This window comes from Lissotriton helveticus, chromosome 1_1, assembly GCF_964261635.1.
Source record: "Lissotriton helveticus chromosome 1_1, aLisHel1.1, whole genome shotgun sequence".
Classification (NCBI taxonomy): domain Eukaryota; kingdom Metazoa; phylum Chordata; class Amphibia; order Caudata; family Salamandridae; genus Lissotriton; species Lissotriton helveticus.
In genome coordinates, this window is record NC_136057.1 from 1432400543 (window position 1) to 1432422440 (window position 21898).

The 21898-nt window shown below is 44.2% G+C and overlaps 1 protein-coding gene across 2 annotated transcripts in view; it reads left to right on the forward strand.

The window, feature by feature from the left end:
- The window catches only part of LOC144826880 (A.superbus venom factor 1-like), a 1649148-nt gene that overhangs the window by 454325 nt on the left and 1172925 nt on the right, over positions 1-21898 (forward strand). The window lies entirely within an intron of this gene.

Sequence of the window (21898 nt, forward strand, 5' to 3'; positions counted from 1 at the left end):
AAAGGGCAGTTGAGGATAGACCCAATCGGGCTTGTGAGGCTGAGCAAGTGTTTTAAGGTTCGTCAAACACGAGTAAGACTTGAGTAGCTGCGCTAGATGAGGGTCCTGGGGTTCATCAACCTGGAAAGTCTGGAGCTGGGAAAGGATGCTAGGACATATGTAACTAGCGGGGCTGTAATTCAAAATTCTGACTACACCAAAATCGATCACCAGCAATATGGACTGAAATAATTTAACTTGCACAGTATCTTCCTGAGGAAATCAATATTTAGGGCCTTATTTAGACTTTGACAGATGTGGGACACTTGTCAAAAAGCAGCAGATGCTCAGTTGTGCCTTATTTAGTGTTGATGGAGACCCTATATCTTGTCATTAAGGCACACACGCTATCCCTCACTTTTTTTGCACATGTCCGTACTATTCTAACTACAGATATACTAACCTTGAAAACATTGTGCAGTCAATGATATTTTACAGTCGATATTGTCGTACGTCGACATTTTACCAGTCAATGTTGGGTTACTAGATGGTTAGTTGAAAGGTTAGTCATGTAGTTCAAACAGTCAGGCTCAACAACACCTACAAGGAGAGGGTCCTGGCTATGTCCTTCCCAGGACCCGGGCAACTTTGAAACGGGACGATCCTGAGATTCATCCAAATAGAACTTATGGAGATAGGGGAAGGAATGGTCTTAGGGGTCATTAGAAAGCTCTTGCAGAGCAGGAATTTTTTTTTTTTTTTTCATAAATCAACTTTACATATCATTTTGCGACTTAAGCAAGAGACTATACAGCCTCCAACATTTTCGGACTTGGGTTACAGTGAGGAAAAAAATATGGAGGTTCATTAAACAAGAATCCATGTAAGGGCTGGTGTATGATTCTAGGGGTTCATCCAAACAGGACTCATGGTCCTGAGAAAGTGTTGGTGTTTAGTTTATCAAGCTCGTGTTTGGGCTGCTGAATGAAGGGAGAGGCTTAGGGTTTATTCATTTAGGTAACTAACAACAGGGTAGTGGGCTTTAGCCATCCAGGGTCTGTGTTTTCTGGGCTGGCGGAGAGCCTATATGTCATATTATGAAAGTACCCCAGGGGCAAAACAGGCATTTGTGCCTGTTCTTTGCAGTCCAGGGCACTTTGGTATTACAGAAGGGGCCAAAGATGCTTGTATAACCCCTTCTGTAATACATATCGTATTGGAACTAAGGGGCCCATTATGATCGCGGACGGACTTGAGTCCGTCTGCGACCATAGTGGAGGAGGGAACCTCCGCATGGCCTGTGGAGTTCCCTCCTGTCCAATTAGGATGTGACCGCCACCCTGGCGGTCACATCCTCTATTTTTACCATTGCGGCGGGTGCGGCTTAGAGCTGCACCCGCCGCAATGGTAAAAATGCATACATTACATTTGTATGCTGAAAGCGGCAGGCACCGTGCGGTGCCTGCCGATTTCTGCATACAAATGCAGGGGGGTACCATAGGTACCCCCCATGTGCACCCTCCACACCCGCTTCACCCAGGGGGCCCACAACGGGCCCCCGCAGTGAAGTTCCACATGCTTTTCCACGGTGTAAAACTCGCCGCGGAAAAGCATTTTTTAAAGCCCATCCTAATATGGCTGGCGGTGTCTGAGAGACACCGCCACCATATTAGAGCTTTTCACCGCGGCGGAAAAGCTGCGGACGGAAACCAGGACCCACCAGCCATCCTAATGTGGCGGTGGGTCTTTGGTGGGTCCGCTGCCGTTTTTCCGCATCCTCCGGGTCGGTGGTGGCTTCCGCCGGCCCGGAGGATGCGGAAAAACCGCAATCGTAATAGGCCCCTAAATGTGAACAGTGCAATGTCAAGGGGGCATGACCCCATTCAAATGAAGGAATTATTTGCTCTGTACCCACCGTATAACAGTTGTGGGCACAGTGGTAAAGAGTCCTTCAGGAGGTGCACTGACTACACCACTTAAAAGTGGTGCTCATTCATTGCGCTCCCCGGCAGTGCCTCGTGGAATGAGTGAAAGAGGATATAGAGACCCCTCCAAATATCTCCCTGCAGGTAGATGCATTCATTCACTGTAGTCACCTGCAAGGGGATCTCTGCCACCCTTTGAAAGTCAGGAGAGTTGCTGCTGTTACAGTGAAATGTGAATGGTGGCTTAAAACATCCAGCCCGATTTTCATTATTATGCTGTTTCAAGAGTAGGTGGGATTTTGCAATTGCACTGGGAACACCATATTTGTTGTAATATTTAGAATTGACACTTTCCTGAATTAAAAATACTGGCCAATTTTACATTGTGTAATATAAAATAAATAGAACATGAGCAGATTCTACCTATTATATACCTCATTTAAGGATCCCATACAAAATACTTTATCTTGGTTGGAATTTTTTAGTTCTGCCTTGCTGCTGGTCTACGTATCATACAGGGATCATTTTTATATACAACCCTTTATATGCATGCTCCAAGGCCACAGCTTTCCCAGTCTTCTTTTGAGAATTGTTCTATTTAAGGATATTATCACACCGGCCTGAAAGCTGAGCTGACCCTGAAAAGTGCAAAGTGTAAAGCTATTATGTATTCAGCGCTAGACTGTAAACCATCTCCAAAGTTGTACATTGTAATGATCTAACATCAGGCTAAGCCCACTGCTTCCTCCTTGCAATTGATATTTTTAGGTGAGGATGCGCTTGGGACAACACTGCTGGCCTAGAATAGAGGAGATGACTATCCACACTGTCTCCTTCAGAATCACCACTCTTCAGTTGAGGATCAGCTTTCAGCCTCCTGAAGGTCCAAAACACTAACCTTAGAAAAACGTTTTTCACTGGCTATTTGTCTATCCAAAAGGTGTCTGGACAAAATATTGAATAAAAAATATGGTGATACCCCAAAAATAATATATCGTCGACAGGAATATCAAAGGTAAAAATATAGGGGGTCAATAGGATGGCGGGCGGACTTTGTCTGCTCGCCATCCTTTCGGGGATTGGGACCGCCTGCCGATGCTGCAGGGGTCCAGTTGTTGTCATTAGGATGCGCCCGCCACACTGGCGGGCGCATCCTGCATTCCTGACATTGTGGCGGGCGGTGCACTCAGCACCGCCCGCCACAATGCCAGGAAGTCATGTCGTGCACTTCCATGCACAACATGGCAGGCACCGCGTGGTGCCTGACATGTTGTGCATAGAACTGCATGTGCACCCCCCATGCCCCCGAATCGCAAGGGGGCCCGCTACGGGCCCCCAATTGCAAATACCGCCTGAAGGCACAAGCCCGCAGACATGTTAATATGGCTGGCGGTGTCTCCCAGACATAGCCACCATGTTAGCAGTTTTTCCGCACTATCGACTCTGGGACCGGGCGGAAAACGGCACGCGGTCTTTCCGTCTGCCGGGGTCCCCCACGCCACAGGAATATGGTGGGGTGGGGGGGTAAATGCAAAGCGGGCGGAGGTTTTTCGCGGGCGGATCGCCACCGCCAAACGGGTGGCGGCGATCCGCCCGCAATCCTAATGGACCCCATAGTTTTCAGTGCTGTTTTTAATATCAAAGAAAAAATATTGATACAGAAAATATTGTTGTATGCAATATTGTTGGTAAATGCCATTTTGCATGTACTTCATTGTGGTCTATTTGATTCTATGTTTATGAACCTTGTTACTTGTGCTTTTAGTTAGATAATTTATTAATTATGAAATTATTGAGAATTGTGTTTGTAATTGTATTAATGTGTAAAAATAATGGATTTACAATTTTTCAGCAGCAGGCTCATGAGTTTTTAGGGGATAAGAGTGAGGTGATTTTTAAATTGGATATTCTAGTGTGCATTAAATGTAAATTATTTTAATGATATGCAAATTAATATTGTAAACGTTGAAATGTATTTTGTAACATTAATATTGTTATCAATAATAATGTATAACTAATTAAAATATATACATTATAATAACTTAAACATATCTTATTGTGAATAGTAAAATAAATATTTAAATGAAAACGATTTCAAAATATATAAAAATGAAAGTTAATAAAGTAAATTCATTATTTTTGTAAAAATGCATTTGATACTTTTGTGTAAAAAATATTCATCATTACATTTTTGTAAACAAATTTATATAGAAAATCATAATGTCACTGTAAAAATATGTTTACATTTTCATTTTAAAATTTGGTTTTATATATTTTTATTTAATTCTTTTTAATTTTGGATAATGATTTTATTTTTTATGATCTGGTTCTAAGCTTAGGAATGTTAGTAAAGGTTTAAAACAATATACTAATTAGTAATAGTAATACAATATTATTTTATATGACAATGTTTAAATATGAATATATAGGTTTGTGATTTTGCCTAGTGTCTGGTTATGTACATATTAGTTTTTATTATATGTTCGACCCAGCAGTTTCCGGCTGGGCGGGATGCATCAAAGCTAGTCAGAATCCACCGTCCTAGATAGGCTGATATCAATAACCTGTGCTCACCCTTGGGTAGCTTGGCACTGAGCAGTGAGGCTTATTCTCAGGGCCAAAGTATAAAGTATTGGCACAACACCATCCTCGCAGCACACTGCATACAACGAAAAAAGACTCCACACCATATGTATAAAAGACTGACCTTTGTATTACACACACATTGAAATCAAAATGAAATGCAAATTGTATATTAACATTTTACAGGAATATGCAATTGTCGAACTTTACCATTAGCTGCAGAACGGCATGAACATACATGCCCTTATCAGAGATATTTATCCAACATGAAATTTCCCAATATCACCTACCTTCAACAGTTGAAATGGTCAAGCACTCACAGGTCTTTGACTTTAACTTGTGATCCACACCCTCAGTCACTCAACTACACCAGCCAATGATACACATTGCCCCTGCTGGAGCAACATTGATTAGATTGTCAGAACTACCTAAAAGGGAAAGAAACAGTCTCTTACTTTCATCCACCTGAATTAGACCTCCAGGCACCTAGCGGTGTCTGCACAAGTACAGGATCACTATCCCCCAGTAGACCATGAGTTGTGACTCAGGAAGCACTTCCAAGTCTGGAGAAATGGTTCCCCTCAAGCTGAGGTATGAGCTGCTGTAGCTCCTGACAGACAGCTGTAGGTGTCCACAAGGCACAACGGGCCCTGTCACAATGTCCCCACGAAAAAGTACCTTGTGGCATGGGTCGAGGGAGAGGGCCAGCGACCTTGGATGAAGGCTGCGATGTCAGGCACTGTCATCCTTCAGATCTAGAATTTAAAGTTAGAGTCAGCTCACAGCTAAGGTCCCCCAACACCTTGCGGACACCACACACTCCTGAGTTCAAGCTAGTACAGGTCCCCTGGTTGCAAGCACAGGTCCGACTGACTGTGCAAGCTTCTCCAACACTCCTCACATCCCGACACCTCAAGTGGGCTGCTGATATTTACGAGCACACTCCTCTGAACAGTGTGATGATGGTGCACATCAGGCCGAACTTTGTCCCTATCAAATATCACTGCCACTCATTTCCGCCACACCCTGTGTGGTTTTTTAGAGTTTCTCAGAAACAGTGAGATCCTTTGTGTCCCTGAGATGTCATGGATAGAAGGCCAGCGAACCAGCCCTTGGAGAGTACTTAGGAACCAGGCCCATGACAATAGGCACTTAAATACAGGCCAGCAACGTCTAGCAAAATTCACCAATGGAAAGACCCCTTCCTGGAGCACGACAGGCTCCAGGCCACTGCAAGTCTGCAGATGATCTAGTTGCAGTCCCTCCTGCCCTAATGATTCCTCTTGTTGCAGTCCCAGCATCGAATCAGCATAGTCTGGTTTCAAATCAAAAGCGTCTCTACTTTTGGAGGCCAGAGCACCAGTACTTAAAAACACATAGCCTTTAAAGATACAATATGTTCAAAAGGCCACCTTTGGAATGCACAAGCCCTCTCTAAATCTTGTCCTGTCTATCATTTTACCCCAGGAGGTTTGATCACTATATTTAGAGGGGCCAAAACCCTGCAACTTGGAATGTAGGTGTCAATTCTACCCTATGTCACCGTCCCAGAAAAGCCTCTCAGAGTCAATGGTCCGCAATTTCCATTGAGCCCCTAGTTTATGGCCTTCTATCAGGAATGCACAGATGTTGTGGTCAGGCACCCAGATGTGAATTGGTGAAAGGCCACCGGTCACACAGTCACGAGCTTCAAAATGGCCACTTTCCCAAAGTGACATTTCCACATACGTAACTTCGACCCACTCCACTACCGGAGAGGATTCACCATTACAAACTCATCGATATCAAACACCATACTGATACTATTCTGCATTTAGGAAATACTACTCAATAGCCTTTCCCTACATTCCCCAATTTAATCCCATGCGAGAAGCAGGCCATCATAGCAAACACACTATTCCTGGTCATTCACGACCCTTGAAACACGTGCATATGCCCTATCTCTTCCCAACACCGCACCCTATGGCCAGGGAGGACTCCTATATAGTAAAAGACGTGCAGAACCTTGTTTAACCCCTTCCATGCTAATGACAAGGCCAGCTCGTCATGCAGTGCACTGGAGCTGTGCTTATGACGAGCTGACCTTGTCATGAACAATGGGAATTCAAGGAAGTCAGCACCCAGCGGGAATTGCCTTAGCACCAATGTGGTTAAATGCCAAGCCAAGTAATAGTAACATGCGCACATCAAGGCAAACCTGTGGCACAATCCATTGCTGTAGGGCCATGGAGGAGTGTTCAAGGTACATGCCCTGGGTATATGTCTTACCCCTAGACAAGGGACCTACAGCTAACTGAAATCACTCAATCATGTATACACCATTCATCAGTTTGGATATGACAAGCACAGCGCGTTGGCACTGAATGGCAGTGGCAAAAAAGCTCAAAGTCCTAAGCCAGAAAAACAGGGTCTTTCCCAAATGGGTAATAATTGGAGTGGGAATAGTAAATGTAATCCCTTCAGTGGCAACACCTTCCCCAAATTGGGTGAATTTGGAGTGGAATTAGAAAATTTCACCCTTTTATTGTACAACTCCTTCCCCAAATTGGTATAGATTGGCATGGGAATAGCAAATGTCACATTTTTAGTGTCCAACACCTTTAACAACTTGGTATAGATTTGAGTGGGAATAGTAAATACCACTCTTTTAGTATCCAACACCTTCACCAACTTGGGATAGATTGGAGTGGGAATATGAAATGTCACCCCTTTAGAGTCCAACACTTTCTTAAAAATGGTTTACACTGAAGTGTGATTATTTAATTTTATACATTTTCTTTGAAATCCTTTGCTTAAATAGTATTTGTATGCAGTAGAAATGGTTGTGTTATTTAATTAATACTGTGGGTGTTTAGAAATATAATAAAAAATAGTTAAATGTTTGTAATAAGTATTATTATTAATGACATATTTTATAGCATAATGATATGTGACACATTTCCCAATTATAAAATTGTTTTAAAAGTTTATTTATGTTTATTTTTAGATTACTAAAAATATATATTTCAACTAAAAACAAGCATTTAAACAAATAACTGAATGAAACATTTTTAATATATTTTTATTGTTACATAAAAAAATTAAATGATGTACATTGTACATTTTAAACTTGTTTTGCATTTTTTAATTATTTTTTACCTTTGTTAAATTGTTTTATGTACATATTTTCAACATCATCTTAACATATGTTTGTTCAGTATCTATTACATTATTTTATTTTTACTTTACATGTTTAATATTTTTGTAAAATTATTTCATATGTTTATTCAGCATGTGCACATTTTTTACACTTTTTCCCAATCATTTCTTTGGGGAGATAGTCTTCTTTAGTTTCATTTAGCGACCATTTCTTTTACGACCACCTTCTATTCTATAGTCCATTTGTGTCATTTTCAGTCTATTTTCCGGTATCCAGGTTGCAGTAAGGTGCTGATGTTTGTTGGAACAGGCAAGTCCTTTTAAAAATATATGAAGGGTTTTGAAGGTGGTTTGAGGGTTGGGTTTAATGGGGAGGTCTAGACACCGGTCATAGTGTTACTTGTGGTTTTTTTAACATTCAATTGTACAATTGTAGTGATTTTCACTAGTGTATAGTTTGGGGTTTTCATACATTGTTTTGATTGATATGTTACATTGTGTTATGTAACTTATTTTGTAATGATTAAGGGCCTGATTATGACTTTGACGGTCTCCTAGTAGGACAGCCGCTGACGCAGTCCTAGGAAGTCTGCCAAGCCATTGGTATTCCATCCCGCCTAATTAAAACAGTAATCCAGGGCTGGCGATGTGGGGTCACTTGTGTTAGGGTGGCAGGAATGTTTGGCTCATAGGAGAGCCTAAATATTATACCACCGGCATGACAGCTTCTACCACACGTTTGTGCACAGTGCATGCACAACCGTGCAATTTTGGGGGGCATATCATGTGCCCCAGCACACACCTGCATGTTCAAATTTGGCCAGGGCTCTGGTGGGGGTCCTTTTACATGCCTTTCCAACAAGCCATTAATGGCCGGTTCAATGGCATGAAAGGCTTGGTGGAAAGGCAGGTTATCTGCCCCGTGGTGCTAAGGCAGGCACTTTCCCCACTGCCGCCAGTTCCTGGATCCTGGCGGTGGCGACGGTCTTTTGGCGGGTTCCAATGCCCCCTTTGTAATCAGGCAGAAGGCCCGACGCTATGGTGGCAGTTGTACACCCATCCACGGGTACGGCGGTCCCGGGAATGCCGTACTTGTAATTGGGCCCTGAGTCTAATGTATATGTTATATTGGAAGCTTGTATAGCGCCTGGGTACTCCATTTTGAAGTGTCCCCGCTCTGCATTCCGACAGGACTGAGGTAGTTAAAAAGAAGACTGGGCAGGCAACAACTGTTGGTTTAGACTTTTCCTAAATAACCAGGTTTTACAGTGTTTTTGAAAAGCCGTTTCAGAGGGATCCAGTCTGAGATGGGAGCTATGTGAGTTCCACTGTTTGGCTGCCTGAAACCTAAACGAGGTACTGCGAAAGTGCTTGTTGTTAAATTTGGGGACACTGACCAGTCCTGTTCCAGCAGATCTCAGACAGCGCATAGGGTGGTATGGTCCGATCATTGGAAGAAGGTAGTGTGGGCATTTGCACTGTAATATTGTGTGTACGTAACACAGGGCTTTGAAGGATATCCTTTCCTCAATAGGGAGCCAGTGAAGAGTTTCCAGCGCTTGCCCCGTGGGAGCAAATTTGGGGATGTTCAGCAGCATATGTACTGCCGTCTTTTGCACCCTCTGAAGCATATGTAAGCTCCTCTTGAAAACCCCCAAATAAAGAACATTGCAATAGTTCAGTGTAGAAGCCACAAAGGCTTGGACCCCCGATTTTTTTTTGCCCAGTCCAGAATAAGCCCTAGGATTTTCCTGATCATTTATAGGATCCCAAAAAAGAGTGGAGATTTGTTCCGAGAAAGGTAAAGTAGATTTGAACCAAACTGAAAGGTTTTTAACTTTGTAGTTTGGGTCGGTAGGGAACCAACTCATTGGGCCACCAGACTGAGGACAAAATAGATTTTTATTTTATACTAGCTGTACCCGGCCACGCGTTGCTGTGGCTCAGTCTGGTTAAATGGAAGAGAAAGAAAGGAGTAAGCGCATGTTTCTAATATGTTTAATTTCACAATGCTTGTGGGTATATAATATGTTTTTGTGACTATTGTCTCTATGCGTCCCTTGTAGTTGTAGCGCAGCTAGCAAATGGATAGGGTCTGTTCGGCCTTTCAATTAAAAACATGCGCATATTGTACATGCACGTATTCGTATCCAACGTTGTGTATACCAATTCCTCCCCCTCCCTCCACCCACTTCCCGGTCACCAACTGTCATCCTAATATATGTAGACTATTGTCTCTAAGCGTCCCTTGTAGTTTTTGCGCAGAAACCAAATTGGTAGGGTCTGTTCGGCCTTTCGATTAAAAACAGGTGCGTAGTGGAAACGCGCGTATTCGAATCCAACGTTGTGTATATATAAACACGCGCTAATGTTGCAAAGTGAACCAACTCCTCCCCCCTCCCTCCACCCAACTGTCCATCTTAATAAATGTAGACTATTGCCTCTATGCGTCCTTTCTTAATGTTGCAAAGTGAACCAACTCATCCCCCCTCCGTACTTCCCGGTCTGCCACCCTGACACCAACTGTCCATCCTAATAAATGTAGACTATTGTCTCTATGCGTCCCTTGTAGTCGTTGCGCAGCAAGCAAATCAATAGGGTCTGTTCGGCCTTTCGATTTAAAACATGCGCGTATTGTACACTCCCTTATTCGAATCCAACGTTGTGTATATATAAACATGCGCTAATGTTGCAAAGTGAGCCAACTCCTCCCGCCTCCCTCCACCCACTTCCCGGTCTGCCATCCTGACACCAACTGTCCATCCTAATATATGTAGACTATTGTCTCTATGCATCCTTTCTTAATGTTGCCAAGTGAACCAACTCCTCCCCCCTCCCCACTTCCCGGTCTGCCACACTGACACCAACTGTCCATCCTAATATATGTAGACTATTGTCTCAATGTGTCCCGTGTAGTTGTTGCGCAGCAACCAAATCTAGAGGGTCTGTTCGGCCTTTCGATTAAAAACACACGTGTATTGGACACGCACGTATTTGAATCCAACGTTGTGTATATATAAACCTGCACTTAATCGAATGCAACGTTGTGTCAAAATTTCAAAGCAATCGGTGAAGAACTTTAGGAGATTTAAGATTTTGAACAAACGAACATTGACATTTTTATTTGTCTGTTCAGGCTTTCAATTAAAAACACGCACGTATTCGACACGCGCGTATTCGAATCCCAAGTTGTGTATATAAAAACACGTGCGTTTTCGAATCCAACGTTGTGTCAAAATTTCAAAGCAATCGGTGAAGAACTTTCAGAGATTTACGATTTTGAATAAACAAACATTTACATTTGTATTTATATTGATATTTATTTATTTGAGGTTTTAAAACTTTTATATCGCGTGAACATGACCCATTAGGGTACCAGTGCGCTGTACAAGGGATAAACACGCTGCGTACATTATAGGCATAGGCAAAATACAAGGATGGGGTTAGGGAATTGACTACAGTAGGATAAAAGTCAGAGCTAAATACAATAAACAGTACAGTAGCAAAAACAGTGAGAGACATGTCAGCCATAAAATAAGGGGAACAATTTATACACGGAGAGGGCCAAGCAATACAAGAGAATATGCACAGAAACATAGGCGGTGAGAAGGGGAATGCTCAATAAAGGTGAGTTAATGGAGTAATTTGCTCATTAGGAAGGTTTTCGCTTCTTTTTTGATGCGCGACAACGTAGGATTTCTTCTGCTGGAGGGAGGTAGCTTGTTCCTGATTCTTTGTGCGGACCCAGAGAATGCTTGGTTATATGGTTTTGCATTACGGAAGCAGGGTGGCTGGAGCACATGGTCTCTGGCAGACGGGGAGTTTCTGGTTCTCCCAGATAACACAATTTTCTGGGCGAGATACTTTGGGGTGTTTGTGTATAAGGCTTTGTGAGTGAAGCAGGCCAGCTTGAGTTGCATTCTGACTTCATAAGGAAGCCAGTTCAAGGCCTTCAGATGTGGTGAAATGTGGTCAATTTCTTTATGAGCCAGATAAGAGTCTAGCTGCTGTGTTGAGGCAAGCTTTTAGCGGGGCTGTCAAAGTCTTTGGCAGGCCAGATAGGGTGGAGCAGCCGTATTCAATTCTGGAGATAACTAACGCCTGATCTGCGGTTTTTAGGTCGGCAGTATCAAGGAAGGGTTTTAGTTTTCTCAAGTAGCTCAGATGGAACCTGGTGGCTTTGGCCATTGAGTTGATGTGTTCTTGCATATTCAGGCTGCTGTCAAAGGTTATTCCAAGCGATTTGGCAGAATTCACTATGGTTAGCATGCAGTTGAGTGCTGTGATTGAGTTAATCCCTTCAGGGATGTCATTGGATTTGTTTGGGGGGAGAGTAGAAGGAACTCCGTTTTTTGGGCATTCAGTTTGAGCTGGTTGTTGGTGAGCCATTGAACAGTCAGAATCAGGGCATCTCCTTAAGAGAAGAGATTTTGATGTATATCTGAGTGTCATCGGCGTACATGTGGAAGGAGATGTTGGCCGGGCAAAGAATTTCAGCTAGTGGTTCAAGGTAGAGATTAAAGAGGGTAGGGGACAGAGTAGAGCCTTGAGGGACACCAATGGAGATCGGGGAGGGAGCAGATAGGTTGTTGATGACTAAGAATCTGTGGGTGCGGTTCTAGAGGAAGGAACCAAACCATTTGATAACGGTACCTCCTAGGCCCATCCTGTGTTCGAGACAGTCACGAAGTTTCTGTGTCAAAAGCTGAGGAGAGATCCAGAAGGATCAAGAGATAAGTTTTGCCTTGGTCAAGGGCTAGTAGAGCCTTGTCTACGATGTGCAGAATAGTGGTTTCAGTGCTATGCCCAGGCCTGAACCCAGATTGGAAATTGTTCCAGTAAATTGAAATCAGTGATGTGTTGGCGTAGTTGCGGCTGCACACATTTCTCCAGCACTTTTGCAAGAAGAGGAATATTCGAAATAGGTCTGAAGCTGTCTGGAATTTCCGGGTTCAGAGTGGGTTTTTTTAGGATGGGGATGACTTGCCCGGTTTTCAGGGAGTCAGGTATGGACCCTTGTAGAAGGGAAGTGTTGATAATTGTAATCCAGATGGGAACGATGAATGGCGAGAGGGTTATCAAAGTGGGTGTTTGGTTTTAAGGAGGCTAGAATTTTAGAGATGGACTGGTCATCATAAAATTCGAAGTTGGACCAGTGGGTCTTGTTTTTGGGTGTTGTTTGGAGAGGAAGAGAGGGGAGAAGGGCTCCAGTAAGAGGAGAAGGTCAGTCTGAGGTGGCATTGAGTTTGTTACCTAGTGAGTTGATTTTGGTTGTGAAGAAGGAGGAGAACTCATCGCAGCTTATTAGGGATGTAGTTGTTTCTTTTTATGACTTTGCTAGTTTGTTTGATTGAAGTTTGACTATTTCAAAGAGTTTGTGGGTCTGTTCTTGGCATTTTCCAGTTCAGATTTGAAGAACTCTTTTTCGGACAAGAGGATATTCTTTTTGTAGGTATTTCTGGCCTGATGGAGAAGTTTAAGAAGGGAGGCTGAGGGGTGCAGCTTCCAGTTTCTTTCTTTAAGTCAGAGAGCTTTCCTTTCACTATTGATGGGTCCGTTGAACCAGGGGTTTTTGTCTTTGATTTGGGACCTTTTGAGATTTAATGGCGCCAGGTCATCCAAAATGTTATTCATAGTCGAATTGTAGTGCTCTGTGAGGTCGTTGACCTTAGAAAGATTAGTGGAGGGGTTAGGTCGCTCACGCAGCAAGTTGTCAGCTTCTCGAGGTCAAGGCACTTAGTGTCTCCAAGCCAGCGTTTTGGTTTCACTGGTTGCCCGAGACATTTAAGGCGGTAGTCAGGTATTGTGAAGGTGATGGCGTGGTGGTCTGGCAAGTCGCATGGCTCAATTGCAATCAGCCTGACCGCTGATGGCTTAGTGATTATCCAAACCAAAGTGGAGCCTTTTGTGTGGCTGAGTAGGGTGCATGCCTGGGTGAGTGACTGGTCAGCGAGGAAGACTTTGACAGCGTTGACTTGGGAATCATTGGGGTCGTTCCAATACAGGTTAAAGTCATCAAGGAAAATGTCATTGAACTGGGGGGAGACCTTAGCAGTGATGATTTCCAAGAGGAGATCCATGAAAGTGTTGTTCTTGTCTGGGGGGTGGTAGAAGATGTGCAATTTGCATAACTGAGTAGTGTTGTTGCTAATGGAGAGAGCAAGATATTCACAGGAGTCCATGAGTTCTGCATGGAGTTCTGTGACAAGGAGGTCTGAGCTGTAGATACATGCAATGCCTCCCCCTTTTTTATTTGTCTATCAAGTCTAATGATTTTATAGCTAGGTGGGACCAATAAATCAAGGTAAGGAGATAAGGAATCATTGAGCCACGACTCGGTTAGGATAGCTACATCTGTTTTATGGCTTAGGATGAGGGTGGCGATGTCCGAGGCGTGTCTTTCAGCTGAACGACAGTTAATAAGGAGGCCAGAGAGTGGAGCATCAGTACGAGTGTTGTAAGAAAGAGAGGTTAAACGTACTTGTGTTAAGTTGTTATTGTTTACCCCTCTATTACAGGGGCATGATGATCTATTGGTGTTGATTGTGATAGTGGGAATCAGGTAATTGACTTCCTTGTTAGGAGGACAGAGGCATCGGATAAGGTCACGTAGGATGTAAGGAGGGCTAAAGTTTCCTCCTCTGAGAGGTAGTTTGGAAGTTTGTGAGGGCGAAGGTGTACGCTGGGCAACGGCATGGCTAGAGGGTGGGAATGTTGAGCAGGGGGAGGGCTGATGTTTGCTTCCCCTCCACTAAAATATCAGTTTTACTGGTATTTAATCTCAGGGAGCTGGTTTTCGTCCAGTTAGCCAAACTGCTAGGCATAGCTTAAAATTCTGTGCCACTGGGCCGTTGTACTCGGCCAAGGTAAGATTTAATTGCGTGTTGTCCGCATACAACACAGTTTTCCAAACAGTCGGTCAACAGGCGCATATACAGATTGAAGAAGGCCGAGCTCAAGGTTGAGCCCTGAGGCATGCCCTGTTTCAACTGAAGAGTGGTAGAAACAAACGATTGTAGGGTGACTTGGAAGTTGTGCCCCTCCAGGAAATTAGCCAGCCAACCCAATGCCCTGCCACCCACCCTTGCACGGTGTAGCCTATCCAATGGTAAACCATGAGAGTCAGTGTCAAAAGTGGCACTCAAGTCGAGCATGACTAGAGCAGCCATTTGATAGATTCAGACACGAGTAGCAGTGCAGATTCTGTACCGAAAGAGTGTGTAAACCCAGATTGTGTCTCATGGTGAAGAGCACATTGCATGAGTTGTTGATTAACAAATTCCTCAGCAATTTTTGTGAAGGTAGGCAGTAGCAATATAGGTCTGAGATTTTCAGGCAGTGAAGGATCTAGAGTTGGTTTCTTCAGAAGCTGAATCACCATAGCGTGTTTCCACTCTACGGGAACAAGGCCCGAACAGAACGATAGATTTAGCAGCTCAGTAAGTACTGGTGCAATGGCTTCTCGGCCCCGTTATAGGATTGTCGGGGACGAGAGTCCAGAGGAGATCCGGACTTAACTTCCAGCATCAGACTATTGGTTTCATCCTCTAAAATAGGTTTTAAGTTAAGGAGCTTGCCTGAAGCAGCAAAAAGGAGTACAGCAAGAGGTTGTTGGCTGAAAAGTCTTTGCACTCTCTGGGAAAGAGGTGTACATATTGGTCATTTTATCTAAGAAGGATTTTACGATCTGATCGCAAAGACCAATTGAAGATGGAATTGTTGCGTACTGTCTAAGGATTTTACTATTTTAATTATCTGGAAGAATTCCCTCAAACCGTTTTGGGATTGTTCAATATTTCGGGCATAATAGTTTGCATGGGCGTACCTAAGATCTTTGTGATCGTTTTTCAGGTCTGCAGATATACATGCTTTTGGCGCTCATCATACTCTTTGCGCCATGTGCGTTCTAGCCACTTGCACAATTTCTTTGTTTCCTGTAATGTCTACCGAAAACCATGGTGTGAAAGGTTTAGTCCGCCTGCTGGTGACTACTTTTAGAGGAGCTAGGGCATCAAAGGCCTGGATAATCCACCTCTTAAGTTGACCATTGGTTGTGGTGGCAAGTGTTGGTATATTTAGGTTTAAAACCGTTGAAAAAGTCGTAGGAGCAATGCAGGCCCATTTATGTGTGCTACCTTTTCTAGAAGGTTCCACTAGTTGGGGAGGCACGAATATCTCAAACAAGATCAAATGCTGGTCTGAACAGGCCACAGGGGTGAGCATGCCCACCATTATGGAATGCGAGTTGGTGAATATTGGGTCAGGATAAGCCAAGTGCATGTGTAGGTGCGTCAACCAATTGAATAAGTTGGAACTGTTTCAATTTTTTTTTATATTGAATGTGTTTTGCAGGTTAGTTTTCTTGTTGACAGGTTATTGTCAACCAACGTGTCCTATGGGCATTGGGGTTCCCATTTAGTTTTTAAGGAAAATACTTTTGGTTCATACGTGGATACTGAAGAGGATCTGCAGCTACAAAACAGTACTTCATATTTATTTTATTTATTTTGAGTGGGAAATGTTATATTTTATTGTTTGTGTGACTATTATTTGATTTTTATTTGGAAATGTGTGGTTTATGTTTTGTAGTTCTTTTACGTGATGGATTGAGTTTGTTCTTTGAGCTTTATGGTTGGTTAGATTTACATTTTTCATTTAAATGATTCATATATTATTTTATAAACTCAGTCTAATGTAAGATTGGAGTTTTAGTTAATGTTTAGACTGATTTAATAAAATAGTATGTTTATTATTTGTATCAAAAATTATTTGTCTTGTTAGTTTGGGTTTTGTGGGAGGTTTTTGGGACTTTTGTAGGTTATTATTTATTTTATAATATGTTTTTGGCTATTATTTCTAAGTAATCCCTTCCCTTGTTGTTTATGAAGATGTTTACCTTACATTGTAGCATGTTGTACATTCTTGTGATTTGTTTGCTAAGTTTAGGTGCCATTTGGGTTACAGGTTGTACCATTTGTAGCTGTTGGCAGCTTTGCTCTTTTTTTAATCCTTCTCCGAAATTATAGAGTGTAGGTTGGGTTCTGCCTAGTGTGGATTTGAAGGCATCATGCCATCCTTTCACTGCATTTTTTGTTTTAGCTTCCTGTGGCAAGGTGCCGTCATAGACATTCCACCAAGGTATTTGGAATTTGAGTTGGCATCTGTGTCCAGAGCGATGCAGTCTGCCAACCCAAGTGTCTACAAAATAATCCAAAAGAGGGCTTTGTTTCTCTTCAGTTTGTTGCCTGAAAGGGGTTTCTAATAATAAATTGTAGTGGTTAGCTAACTCTGTGACTCACTTAAATTGAGCCACGCTAGAGACTCTGTTACTGGCCCTGCTGCCGCCACCGCCACCAGTCATTTGCGGGCATCACGGGCATTACGGTCTTGGTTTCATGAGGGAGGACAGCTGCAGACCACAAGCCCCAGCAGCCATAGAGGCGCTCACGCCACCCACGCTGTAAGCACGCATCAGGTGATGCTTAAATGTATTTCTCTCACTTGAATTGAGCCACGCTAGAGACTCTGTTACTGTTCCTGTTGCTGTCACCGCCACCGGAGTCATTGGCGGGCATTGCGGGCATTACGGGCATTACAGTGTTGGTTCCACGAGGGAGGACAGCAGTGGACCACAAGCCCCAGCAGCCATAGCTGCGAGCACGCCGCCCACACCGTAAGCAAGTGTCAGGAGGCGCTTAAATTGAAGGATGCGCGTGGGCGTGCCTGGGCCACGTCGAGGAACAACACGCGGCAACAAAATCTGCATTAGGTGCCACATTGAAAGAATCTGCAGTAGAGGGTGTGTGCAATCCCACTTTAACTGTGAGTGATGAGAAAAATAAGGATACAGAGGCACAGACTAGTATTGTAGGAACAAGGACAGTACCTCGAATATATCCAACCCTGGCATCCTAACAACTCCACTGGAGATTTCAATTGTGTCCAATAGCACTGATCCGCCCTCTCCACCAACTAAAAAATGCAAACTGCTGCCCCAACAGAAAATCGGTCATAGAGGAATATGACTGTACAGGCCAAAACAAAGCCAAAGGCTAAAATCAACACTGGAGCAATAAAGGGGGATAACACTTCTGCAAGCAAAATACCAGGGCCTCAAAATATTGAAACACTTTTCAAAAAATGACATGGTAAATAGGACAATATAGAGTGACTATTGATGTCAGAACTAACGTTGGTCCAAAAAAATGTGACTTTTTGACAGGCTTGGTCTCTGAAATTATTTCTAGAAAACAATTGAGCAAGACGAGTATTAATAATAACCCAGTAACAAATCCAAAAGAAGACCTACACACCATCACCCCTGCTGCTGAATCCAAACAAAGAATGATTCCCGCTGTACAAGCCTTATGGGTCAGACAAAAGTCACAACCCACCAAAACACTAATGCATATTAAGGACGATAAAGTGACCTCTTTTACATTGGCAAAACCTAATCAGGAGGATATACTGACCAGGGCTGTGCATGTCGGTAACAAAGATGAGTCATTACATCTCCCTCCCCAGGCGACTCCTTATGTCACTGTTTTGAAAAATGTCCCAGGTTAGATGATAAAAGCTGTGAAACATATGAGTCACTGAAAAATCAAGTGGTGCATTATTATAATGCTAAGGAGAGTAAATTGGGTAGGTAGCTCTAGGAAAATGTGTCAGTGGGACTGTATTGTGGTGAACTTCCGTAGCAGGGATCTGACAATCTGTTGGAAAGACTTCTGAATAACACTACATTGCCTAGCTTTAGTCAAAACGATCACATAACTGCTGTTCTATTAGGATTATTTTATAGGCCCGAACACAGCAAAGTAAGTACACCTCACATTTTTTATTTAAATCAATCCGTTCTTACTAACAACAGGTATGAACCGCTGAGAAGGTGTAGTGTAATTGATTGACAGATGGAGGAAGTGAGTATTATTTCAGAAAGTAGTCCAAAATGTACTGTAACTTGTATTAAGCCACCAGGCGACTCCTGTGTCTTAGTTTCTATGGAGGTTCCACGTCAGGTTCCTACTAATAATCTGGGCAATATCCCCAACTGTAAATTCCCGGAAGTTGAAATAAGTACACAAACCAAAGATTCATTACATATTATGTCATTGAACGTGGCTAGAATCAAAAATAACCTTAATTACGAAGTATGGCTAAAAGTGATTGAGGGGTGCGCATTCATTTTTCTTCAGGAACCCTGGCATACTGAGCCCTTTTTAGGTCTCGGCAACGAGAACTATTGTCGCCTAGTTCGCTCTCAAGGGAACACAGAGCGGTGCACGAGCCGACCAGGGTCTGTGGACGCGCACACGCAAAGGCAGGCAGGCAGGCAGGCACACGCCAGACACACACACACAGACAGACACACGCACGCACACACACACACACGCACACACACACGCACACACACACACACACCCTTCCTCTCTGCCCACTCCCTCTCTGCCGCCCCCCCTCTACCCCCACTCACCGGGCTCTTTCCCTCCGCAGCGGGTCAGTCACGGCAGCAGGCAGGCTCGGTGTCTTCTCCAGCGGTCTTCAGCTGATGTGCACGCCCACGCTGCGTCTCATGCGCGCCCACCACGCTGTTTCGCGCCTGTTGATCCTCAGCTTGTGATTACTACTCCTTCTAACCCGGATTCTAAATTACTATTTCTTGGTTCTCTAACTCCACTCCGTTGATTCGTAACAAACTCATATTCAACACATTTCACAGTCTCGCTTTTGCTTCTCATAAATACAATAAGATTATTTTAAGCAAATGTCTACCCTTCTTTTGGTTCTGTGCCTATTATGCTTCGGACTATAGAGTTTTAGAAAGTGTGGTGGAAGATTCCATGATATCAGCGGCGCGCACAGTGCAGAGTGTGTGTGCAGAGTGCAGAGTAGTGAGTGCGGAGTAGTGAGTGCAGAGTAGTGAGTGCAGAGTGAGTGTGCAGAGTAGTGAGTGTGCACAGAGATTGTGCGGAGAGAGTGTGCAGAGTAGTGAGTGCAGAGTAGTGAGGGCAGAGTAGTGAGTGCAGAGTGAGTGTGCAGAGTGAGTGTGCAGAGTAGTGAGTGCAGAGTGCAGAGTAGTGAGTGCAGAGTAGTGAGTGCAGAGTAGTGAGTGTGCAGAGTAGTGAGTGTGCAGAGTAGTGAGTGTGCAGAGTAGTGAGTGCAGAGTGTGAGTGCAGAGTGTGAGTGCAGAGTGAGTGTGCAGAGTGAGTGTACAGAGTAGTGAGTGCAGAGTAGTGAGTGCAGAGTAGTGAGTGCAGAGTAGTGAGTGCAGAGTGTGAGTGCAGAGTTGTGAGTGCAGAGTGAGTGCAGAGTAGAGAGTGTGCAGAGCGAGTGTGCAGAGAGAGTGTGCAGAGTAGTGAGTGCAGAGTAGTGAGTGCAGAGTAGTGAGTGCAGAGTGAGTGTGCAGAGTAGTGAGTGCAGAGTAGTGAGTGCAGAGTAGTGAGTGTGCAGAGTAGTGAGTGTGCAGACTAGTGAGTGCAGAGTGTGAGTCCAGAGTGCAGAGTGAGTGTGCAAAGTAGTGAGTGTGCAGAGTAGTGAGTGCAGAGTAGTGAGTGCAGAGTAGTGTGTGCAGAGTGAGTGTGCAGAGTGAGTGTGCAGAGTGAGTGTGCAGAGTAGTGAGTGCAGAGTAGTGAGTGCAGAGTAGTGAGTGCAGAGTAGTGAGTGCAGAGTGAGTGTGCAGAGTGAGTGTGCAGAGGGAGTGTGCAGAGTAGTGAGTGCAGAGTAGTGAGTGCAGATTAGTGAGTGCAGAGTAGTGAGTGCAGAGTGCAGAGTAGTGAGTAGTGAGTAGTGAGTGCAGAGTAGTGAGTGCAGAGTAGTGAGTGCAGAGTAGTGAGTGCAGAGTAGTGAGTGCAGAGTAGTGAGTGCAGTGTAGTGAGTGCAGAGTAGTGAGTGCAGAGTGCAGAGTAGTGAGTGCAGAGTGCAGAGTAGTGAGGGTAGAGTGCAGAGTAGTGAGTGCAGAGTAGTGAGTGCAGAGTGCAGAGTAGTGAGTGCAGAGTGCAGAGTAGTGAGTGCAGAGTAGTGAGTGCAGAATAGTGAGTGCAGAGTAGTGAGTGCAGAGTGCAGAGTAGTGAGTGCTGAGTGCAGAGTGCAGAGTAGTGAGTGCAGAGTGCAGAGTAGTGAGGGCAGAGTGCAGAGTAGTGAGTGCAGAGTAGTGAGTGCAGAGTAGTGAGTGTGCAGAGTAGTGAGTGTGCAGAGTAGTGAGTGTGCAGAGTAGTGAGTGTGCAGAGTAGTGAGTGCAGAGTAGTGAGTGCAGAGTAGTGAGTGCAGAGTGCAGAGTAGTGAGCGCAGAGTGCAGAGTAGTGAGTGCAGAGTAGTGAGTGCAGAGTGCAGAGTAGTGAGTGCAGAGTAGTGAGTGCAGAGTAGTGAGTGCAGAGTAGTGAGTAGTGAGTGCAGAGTAGGGAGTGCAGAGTAGTGAGTGCAGAGTGCAGAGTAGTGAGTGCAGAGTAGTGAGTGCAGAGTAGTGAGTACAGAGTAGTGAGTGCAGAGTGCAGAGTAGTGAGTAGTGAGTGCAGAGTAGTGAGTGCAGAGTAGTGAGTGCAGAGTAGTGTGTGCAGAGTAGTGAGTACAGAGTAGTGAGTGCAGAGTGCAGAGTAGTGAGTGCAGAGTGCAGAGTAGTGAGTGCAGAGTGCAGAGTAGTGAGTGCAGAGTGCAGAGTAGTGAGTGCAGAGTAGTGAGTGCAGAGTAGTGAGTGCAGAGTAGGGAGTGCAGAGTAGGGAGTGCAGAGTAGTGAGTGCAGAGTAGTGAGTAGTGAGTAGTGAGTGCAGAGTAGGGAGTGCAGAGTAGTGAGTGCAGAGTGCAGAGTAGTGAGTGCAGAGTAGTGAGTGCAGAGTGCAGAGTAGTGAGTAGTGAGTAGTGAGTAGTATGTAGTAAGTGCCGGGTAGTGAGTGCATTGAGTGCAGATTAGTGAGTGCAGAGTAGTGAGTGCAGAGTAGTGAGTGCAGAGTGCAGAGTAGTGAGTGCAGAGTGCAGAGTAGTGAGTGCAGAGTAGTGAGTAGTCAGTGCAGAGTAGTGAGTAGTGAGTGCAGAGTAGTGAGTAGTGAGTTGTGAGTAGTGAGTGCAGAGTAGTGAGTAGTGAGTGCAGAGTAGTGAGTAGTGAGTGCAGAGTAGTGAGTAGTGAGTAGGGAGTGCAGAGTAGTGAGTGCAGAGTGCAGAGTAGTGAGTGCAGAGTAGTGAGTGCAGAGTAGTGAGTGCAGAGTAGTGAGTAGTGAGTAGTAAGTTCAGGGTAGTGAGTGCAGAGTAGTGAGTGGAGAGTAGTGAGTGCAGAGTAGTGA